Raw genomic sequence first — 8,361 nt, 5'->3', positions numbered from 1 at the left:
TTGAATTCAAATATTTGAATAAGAGATCCTGATGTTTGAAACCCATGCATGCATGAATATAACGGAAATTTGCGCGGTGTGGTTTGGAAACGAGCATGTTGTAATGTATACACATTGAACAAGGTCAGAATGATTTGAATTTGAGATGCCGATGGCAGACATCATTTGGCCACGTGGCATCCGTGCATGGACACACTATTCTAATTGGAGATGATGGGCGGCTTTCGCATCACATATCTATATCTATACCCCTATATATATATTATATTTTATATTTTTTATATTGTGTGCGGGTAACTTCAACTTTGAAAGATGGTCGTTGGATGAGGCGAATCCGATGGTCCAAAGATGGCAAATTTGAGCACTACTGGTCGTTGGATATCATCTAGATTCCACCAGATTTCGCCACATGTATAATCTAGAAGACTCCATGGTTAAACTTAAGCATAACTAGTTGACCCGTTGCGTCAAATGGTGCAGAGACCTGCTGAAGACATGCTGTCGATGAAAATAGTTTCATGCTACAAGAACCATCAACTAAATCGTGCTATTTTTAAACATGTTTATTACGTTGTTAAATAATAGTCTGGAAAAAGGGAAACTTTTCATAATATGAATATGTTCAGTTTGAAAATATGGCCACTATGATGAGAGAGTAAAGTTGGCACAGTTGTATTTTTTTAGCAATGGGTTTGGAAAAAGAAAATATTTGCGTGACATGAACATGCCTAATTTGAAAACATGGTTATCATCATGAGAAACCTGTTCGTGCATCTTTTTCCTGCAAAAAAAGAGGGAAAAAGACAAGAAACCTAAGAAAAAAACATGTCTTTGTTGTGCATATACGGAGATATAGGGATCAGGAGGGATTAGGATAGCCCATATGTTATTTAGCTCAGCCCATGTAGAGCGATGCCTGTGGCCCGTGAGGAGCTGAATATGAAGCTGTAGGGGGCGGATCCAGCGGAGACTCTCTATCCCCTCCTTTCTTTCTCGGTTCCTCAGTTGGGTGACAGAGGCGTTTCCTCAGCCGCCGACCGGTGCGATTTCTTACCTCTTTTGACTTCAGATTTGTCTGCATGCATGGATTTACTTTTCATCTAGCAGAGACCCACTAAAACCATGTTGTCGATGAAAATAGTTAACATTTTTCAAGGACATATGACGCACAGATCTGTTGAATCCATATGCGCGTTGAAAACGAAATTCATGTTTTAGTTGGTTTAGTTGTGGGCAAGGACATATGATTACCAAATTTACCCATTTAATAAAAAAAGAATGAAGACTATTGTCTATAATGAGATGTACACACATTTTAATTTATCTCTGAGCCAAATGGCGCAGAGTCCAATTTGATACCACGGGCTCATTGAAAATATTTGCATTTTTTTCAATATCTTTATGTTTGAGCAAGCGCAAAGACCATGTCAAACCCAAAGTGTTTTAAAAATATTTGACTTTGCTAGTAGAAGTAGGTTTTAGCAACCAGGGTAGCATGCATAGAGCCAAATGGCGCAAGGTATATGACATACAACTTTACCACGAAGATGTGCCGCGATATCTTCCTTTACTTAATTATGTTCAAACACATTTGGAGTTCAAACCCATAATTGGTGTCACATCCCTAAATAAAACCCAAAACAACTACCTTGTGCAACATGGCCTTTTACAATGGGAAAAATTACTACCACAAACAGAGTCTAGATGTTACATGTTACATAAGACATTTAATCACAGCAACAAACAATAACCTTCCCAAAGGGCAAACTCCCTTATGTAGTGTTGTCCTTTCATGTGTTTTAAAAAAAGGAACCTTTATTTTATTGGCAAATAAACGGTTTGATGGGAACCAAATATTTGGTAGTAGCTTGTCCCACATCTCAATCTCCTATAAAATGAGCGCAAGCGGCCAAAACACAATTGTTTCGATACAACAACGCTAAGAGAAATGAGTAATCTTCAAAGAAACAGAACATTTACATTAGTATAGTAGCTTTTTTAACCATGCAGGTGAATTGTATGTAAACTTCATAGAAGGCCAATGCTAAGGAACAACATGTTGCCATACTCATCCTACTCTCGCTTCTGGTCATCAATACGGGGAATCAACTTCTGACCAGCACCTTGAGCAACAACAACGATAGCATGCCCCTTCCCTTCAACATGGAAATCGATCTCCGGATTCAAACAGCAGTCAACATCTCAGGCTGCTCAGGGTGGCATGAAGAGTAATGTGGCCCGTGCTCCTTCCCATAAGTTTGACAAGACCAATGCCATCCACAATATTCACAACCGCACATGTGTCACATCGATTGCCTACTGAGCACACTCCACTGCAGTTTGAAACCCAAACGCCTTGTCTATGATGTCGATGTCGTTGTCCAAGTTTTTTGGGATCCCTGTAATGGATATCCTCAAATGACACCATTTAAACTCTTCAAATATCGCCACTGCTCCTCTCATTGTTCCATCCCCGCCAATCACATAAACCTGTGATTGCCATAAAAGGAATATTCAGATAGGATAGTAAGATCAAGGCCTGAAGAACATGAACAATTGGCATGTGAACCAACACACTTAATATTGTACTTAATTTTTTTTGACAATAAAAATGGAGCTGGGACCATATACATCAGAAGCTAGCCCTAGCTTGGTTTGTGAAAAAGGAAAAACCAGTTTCTTATGTGCCTAACACACCAGCAAATAAAACGCAACCTCCTCTGCATGCCAATAGTTCCAAGAAAAAGATTAACCATGAGAGCATCAAACTATCTGCAAAATGAAGGCCCTTGCTTGGATTAGACAGGATGAGTACGCCATGATAAACAAAAGGAACAAAAAGATGGATTAAAATTTATAGAGCAGTGCTAGGAAGAGCAATTTTAGGCACATCCATTAAGAAAATAATAACAATAGCAGCATAGTTAGGCATATAAATTGGTTAGTAAAACATATCTTTGGATTATTCTACCAGGATAGATAATAAAACATCACCTCTCAGGTCCCTTTTCAGCATAATGCCAATATATACTTCAAAACAGCATGTCAAAATTTAAAGAATCCGTTGAGATAAAACATGTGATTGATCAGTGTGAGCCACATTGCTTCTGTTTTTGAAACAGTAGTGAACATTGGTGATACACTACTTAGATAAAACTTGATAACATAGGTTTAGTGACTGTACAGTAAAATGTGTATATCCTATGTTGGGGATGTGATAAATTACACTTCAGCATTTGAATAATAGTATCGAAAATAATAGAAACTTTCCCACTTTGACGTTCCTCAACACAAGGAGCTTGTAACAAATCCGGAACCACTCCAGCCGTATACACGTTAGTCCATGCCAAACATCTTAACTTAAGAATAATCTTATGGTCTAATATCTTTAGAAAATAGCTGAAACTTATTTCTTCTAAGACGGTTCCTACAGGTATGAAATCACTCTAGCTATTAGTATGTATGAAACTTCTCTTTAGTGTTTCCATGCTGCCTGTCTGCACACTTCAATTATTTTTTGCAAGAACAAACCAGACTAAGAAAGCATTAGTGTGTTGCAACTTACTCAAGTTACCAGAAGATGAGAGAATGCTTGCCGATAAAAAGGGGAGAAAGGATATAATAACCTTTAAACATCCAAGGAAGTAACGTGTAATCCACCCAGCAAGTAAAACAGAGGCCATGGAAAATCTATTCTTCCAAGAACAAGAGGCTAATATACTTTAAGAAAATTGATGGTGAGACCCTGCAGTCACAAAAAAAATGGTATGGTAGCAACTCTATACAACCTGCTTAACTATTTCCCTCCTCTCAAGCTACAAGTCTTAACATGGCACAATGGACGAACACGACACATTCGGGCATCCAATAGCTCCAAAGTGCACGCAAAATTATAATTATAGACCGGAGGCTATCGATTGTCAAATTCTTTATTTTTTTCACAGCCTGTGAAAATATATTGTAGTGTAGTGTCACATTGCTGGTACAGAAAAGGCTGTTGGAATAATGAGAAGAGAAATATATTTTTGGACTGCTAGATGGATAAATCTTGATTTGAAATGTTAGTAGTGAATTCGTTCTTTTGCTCATGATGTGATTTCTTTTGCTAGGACGAATTAAGCCTGGGTAGAGTAGCACATGTGTGCAGGTTTGCCTATAATAAATTAGTCCTAAACCTGCAGTATATATGTTTATTTTAGCACTACAAATAATGTATGAAACTGATATTCCTTTCAAAAGTGTTTGTGCGTTCTGTCTCTTCTTCTACTTGATTTGTTCTACATTTTTGTACCGTTGTAAAAAGTTTCTCTACTATTTTATTAGGCTCAGTTAGTGACTTGTCTCAGGCATTTTCAACAAGCAGGAGCACTTGTAAGCGTCTGCCATGAGGAGGTGACCAGTACTTGAACAACTGGATACCACAAGAGGAGGTGTAGACGGATGAACATAATATTCAGGTCGACCTGACCATAACAACATTTTGGCCACCGATATTTCGCATCAAACACCAGCAAATTCTACAAATACACATATCAGAAAGTTTTTCTATTCATTTACATAATCTAGAAAGGTTAAACCAAGTCATAGAAGCTCACCTTATATAATGAATAGCATCCACCGTGTAGCTTTATCAACGGTACTGTTCAACTAAGGATCAGAAAATCTAGAATGATAAGCATAATCAAATTTGTAGATAAGCACCAATAATTCCGTGGAACCCAAAACTTCCAATACCTGAACAATCCAAACAGCAACAAAATACAAAATGTTCATTAGTTCAACAAATGTGAAGTACTGAAAGGCCTAATTTTGTTGAAATTTCTGCCATGATTAAATAAAACTTCTAATTAGCATATTTAGCAAAAATCGGGATTGTCCAGGAACAGTAAAATATGTATGATAGCTAACAAATTTCAAGGTTTACAGATATTTTTTTAAATAACAATTCAGGGTTGTGATTCATTGTGCAGAAGGTTCACATACTTCTGGAAAATATGATCCAATAAGTCTGTACTAACCTACTGTAGAACAAATATTTGGACGACAAGTAGCCCTACCATGCTGGAGATTACACTACATCACACTTTTGCTTCTTTCCATCACGGGTGCAATTCACATTGAGGAAAGCATCTAAGCATATTGAGAAAGGAACTCGACGAACTCAACAGAGAATGCAAATACAAATTATTAATAGTGCCATAAATATATAATTAGTGCAAATTCAGGAGTGGGTTCACTCTTTTTTTACCAGACTATTATGTGAGAAGGTGAATGATATAATGCATAAAAACAACAATCAATGTAAGAAAGCAAACCGATGTGCAAGGGCGGACTAACTCTTAATCATGATTGTTCTTGTAGGATGAATGTGCCTTCATAAGTCAAACAAAATCAGTGTTCCAAAGGAAGCAATAGGCAAAGATAGAGGACACCTAATTGGCTGCTGAGGCCACGCCATGTTGCACCTCCCCATGGTTGACCTTCCTGCCGAGTGATACTCCTTTTCATGTTCAAATAACCAGCTGGGTAGCAAGATCGCGTAAACCCACAACTCAACATTAAGATGATCAAAAGAAACAAACAAGTAACAGGACCATGTGTGATTGCTTACCTAATTAGACATCTATATAAAACAGAACGACATAGATAACATCCTCACAGAACCATGGATGCCTATGCAACCATGGAGGCATCCATACTAAATAGCAACTGAAAACACTTTTACATAATAATCACTGTCAAACAATAAGTCCAGAATCTCAGGAAATACCAGGAAATAAGGTACATCTTACATATGTCAATAGAAGATCAGAGTAGAGGAGAATATAATGATCATTCGGTGCTTCTTCATCTGCTACCTCACATATGCACGAATGTGCCAACAAAGCACAACATGCTGCCATGGATTCTAAAATAGGTATAACGACGGAGACAAGAGTGCACATCCTGTTCAAATGGAACCACAAAAATAAACAACATAATAAAAGTAGTAAACAACATTCAGGAATATCCCTATTTTAGAAAGAATGAGGTTACTCAACTTGCTAATATTCCTAAACAAAATCGAGACACGGAATCAACCTTTGTAGTTCAAGTATAGATGATTCTCTTATAATTTGATTGTTAGATTTAAGAAATATATATATATATATATATTGATACTATTTTAATCCTGAGATTAAAATAACTATTTAGATCACAACGCTCCTATATAGGCGCCGACGGGACCCTCCCGAACTACAAAAGCTAAAAAGGAAAACACTCGATCCCCGAACTACCCAACCCACCCACCCCACCTCCCTCACAACGCACCACCCACCCCTATCAGCGATGCCGCCGTCGCCCCGCCCCCAGCCGGCGACGTCGCCGCGCAGCTACAGCCCCGCCCCCAACCGGCGACGCTGCCGCAGCCCCGCCCCCAACCGGCGCCGCCGCCACAGCCCCGCCCCCAGCCGCACCACCTACCGGAGCATCTCGGGGTCGCCGGATCCGGCGAGGATCCTCAACCGCCCTCCACTCTCCGAGAATCCGACGACAAACAGCCCACGCGCGGATTGGGTGCTATGTTGCAGATGGAGGAGACGTCGAACTTCAAACGGAGGAGGCCACGACCTGCAACCGGCTGCGCGCAACCGCCGTCCCACGCCATGGATCAAGCAGCCGCCATCCCCAGCGGGTCGCCACAACCACCTCAGAGCCATCCCCTCGGGTCCGCACCACCTACGCCGACCCCCGCCACCCACCACCCAATGCGTCGCCGCACAGACAGATCCATGCCGCTCCTCCCCTCATGGTTGATGCCACCGGCGATGGGGGCGCTGTCCCAGTGCCTCCTCGCACACTGCACAGTGTGGCTGCCGTTCCCAGGATGACCACGACCATCCGCGGCGACCAGAGTTGCTCTCTGTTTGATTTTTTGCCACCAGGTTCAGAGTGACTGTTTGTTTGGCTTGCATGAAAGGTGCTCGTCCAAATGCCTGTCAGCATACTTTTCATTCGTCAAAAAATATTACTTGTGTTCCTGATAGTTGTAACTCTGAACATGCATGGTTAACTGATGTGAAACTTTTCGGATTTGGAATTATGATCTTCAGTTTGTTTTTATTTGTGGTCATTTCTTAGTTTTATGTTCTATACAAACTACAGGGCACCGACGTTCACATGTATGAATAGTAGAACTTTACAAAGATGCATGTAAGTTAAAGTGTCAGATGTTCAGAGGTGAAAAAGAAACGAAGAAAGTCAAAAACAAAACAGTAGAAGTTCAACTTGAGAGACCTCGTCTAAAAACAGTAGATTAGAGTGAGTTGCAGCAGCCGTACTACTAATGATGCAATCTAATGAAGAATGAAAATTAAGCAAAATATTGAGAGATCCCAGTGCAAAAAGTTCAGAAAAAAGAGGGAAAAGAAAATGAAGTTGTAGTGGAGATAAAGGCCACCGCTTCTCACGTGGCCCTCCATTGACTCCGCTTCTCAATTACTTATATAATTATTAAATGTAACTTATTAAGAAGAATATTCTTCTATATAAAACAAGGCTATGTTGTAAAAGAAAAACATGCACGCATTAGTGCATGTTGTTAACTCCAGTACAACCTTGCTCAAAATGGATTTTTTTATATCCTTTTATTTTGAAATGAAGCTTCTTTGGGTGATGATCTACTAGCAGAAAAAAAAGTAACAGCTATACTTCAGACGCACAACAAATATACAATTCGAAAACTGCATGCAAAATGGGGGACATTGCTAACGTACCGATGAAAACTAATGCAACAAAACCAGGGTGTTAGTGTTCTAGTGTCTTTCATTCACTTTCATTCCGTACTTTCTTTGGGAAAACATGCTAGAACTTCTATATCTATACCTATAATAATTACAGACTCCTTAAAAATTACTACGTTAATTAGAATTTACGAGCCGTTCATCTGAATGAGGCCAAACTATTACGGTGGAGATTAACCGATGTAATCCTCGGTTTGTTATGTGCTTAATTCGGCCCAAAAAGAAAAGTCTGAAGGCCCACAATCTATCACAACAGTCCATCGCATCCCACTGCCTCCATAGCCACATTGAATCATCTCTCTCCTTGGTAATCTCTCTTAGATCAGCACGCGGTGGTGGGTGCTTCCGATCGCGTGGTGGCGACGCGGCTGGTCGGGGAACGAGGGTGAGGTAGACTGTGTCCATTCATTCATCTTCCCCACCTCCTGTTCTTCCTCTCCCATCGAATGCGATAAGTGCTCTCCTCTCCTGCTGCAGTGTGGTCTATAGGTGACAACAATGGTGTTCTGTTGTGCCCCTCCACTCTTCAGACCGCCGAGGCGCAGAAGTACCCGGAGAAGATCGCGCTCCATGTAGC

At 40.2% G+C, this 8,361-nt stretch overlaps 1 long non-coding RNA gene across 3 annotated transcripts; it reads right to left on the bottom strand.

The window, feature by feature from the left end:
* Positions 1-1,788: 1,788 nt before the first annotated feature.
* On the bottom strand, positions 1,789-6,248 carry LOC125517218 (uncharacterized). Of its 3 annotated transcripts, none has more exons than XR_015607609.1 (5): positions 5,612-6,248; positions 5,338-5,522; positions 4,596-4,734; positions 2,698-4,517; positions 1,789-2,490 (listed from the first exon to the last, which is right to left on the bottom strand). It is a non-coding gene; the product is annotated as an uncharacterized LOC125517218 (long non-coding RNA). The 3 variants fall into 3 exon arrangements; XR_015607607.1 differs by having other exon boundaries at positions 5,433-5,522; positions 5,612-6,246; XR_015607608.1 differs by having other exon boundaries at positions 2,698-3,745; positions 5,433-5,522; positions 5,612-6,233.
* Positions 6,249-8,361: the final 2,113 nt, after the last annotated feature.

This window comes from Triticum urartu, chromosome 6A, assembly GCF_056163025.1.
Source record: "Triticum urartu cultivar PI428250 chromosome 6A, HENAU_Tu73, whole genome shotgun sequence".
NCBI lineage: Eukaryota > Viridiplantae > Streptophyta > Magnoliopsida > Poales > Poaceae > Triticum > Triticum urartu.
Note: the sequence above shows the minus strand (reverse complement) of the source record. Positions and strands in the feature narration are given on the sequence as shown.